This window comes from Chrysochloris asiatica, unplaced genomic scaffold (assembly GCF_000296735.1).
Source record: "Chrysochloris asiatica unplaced genomic scaffold, ChrAsi1.0 scaffold00020, whole genome shotgun sequence".
Taxonomy (NCBI): Eukaryota; Metazoa; Chordata; class Mammalia; order Afrosoricida; family Chrysochloridae; genus Chrysochloris; species Chrysochloris asiatica.
In genome coordinates, this window is record NW_006408538.1 from 14400666 (window position 1) to 14401799 (window position 1134).

Below are 1134 nucleotides of genomic sequence, written 5' to 3' on the forward strand. Positions count from 1 at the left end.
TGTCCTTCCCTGGTTTTGGTATGAAGGTTATGCTTGCTTCATAGAATGTATTAAGGAGTTTCCCATCCTCTTCTATGTTCTGGAATAATTTGAGTAGAACTGGTGACAGCTCTTCCCTGAATGTTTGATAAAACTCACCAGCCAATCTATACACATTTTGGATTTTATATCTAGTCATTACAATAGCTGAAGGCTTTGGTACATCTGCTATTGCCTCTTATTATTATTGTGAATTGAGTGATTTGGTTCATAGGACAGATCATCAGCTTTACATTCAGCAAATCATGTACCATCAGTGAAGAGTATTGACCTCTATTCACTTTAACTCTTGCATTCCTCCCTGTGTCTCCTGCTACTTTCATCTCTCCTCTGCCAATCTCCCTCTTTCATATATTACCTACCTAGTCACCCATGTTAACATGTATCTATTCTCTAGCCTGTGAATAATCCCCTTACCCCTCTCCCACACCCCTTGGTAACCATCATAGAATGTTTCATTTAGTAAGAAAATCTTTTCTTAATAATTTACAACAATAGTCTCATTCAATATTTGTCCTTTTGTGATTGACTAATTTCACTAAGCACAATGTCCTCCGGCTTCATTCATGTTGTGAGGTGTTTTGCAGATTTGTTGTATTCTTCAGTGTTGCATAAATATTCCATTGTGCTTATGTACCAAAGTTTAACTGTTCTTCTGTTGGTGGACATTTAGGCGGTCTCCATCTTTTTTGCTATTGTAAATAGTGCTGTAACAAACATAGGTGTGCATATATCTATTTGTGCACAGCTCTAATTTCTAAAGGACATATCCCAAGTAAAGGCATTCTGGGTCATGCAGTATTTCTATTTCCAGCTTTTTGATAAAGTGTCATACCATTTTCTGCAGTGATTGCACTATTTTACAGTCCCACCAGTATTGTAAAAGGGTTCCAGTCTCTTCACACCCTCACCAGCATTTGTTGTCTTCTGTTGTTGTTTTTTGTTGTTGTTGTCTTAAACTTTGCTATTAATGCTGGAATAAGATAGTATCTGAAGTCCTGGTGTGGCACTGTAGGATAAGCACTGGACTGCTAACCAAAAGGTCAGCGATTCAAATCCAACAGCCCCTCCTTGGAAATCCTATACAGGGTAGCT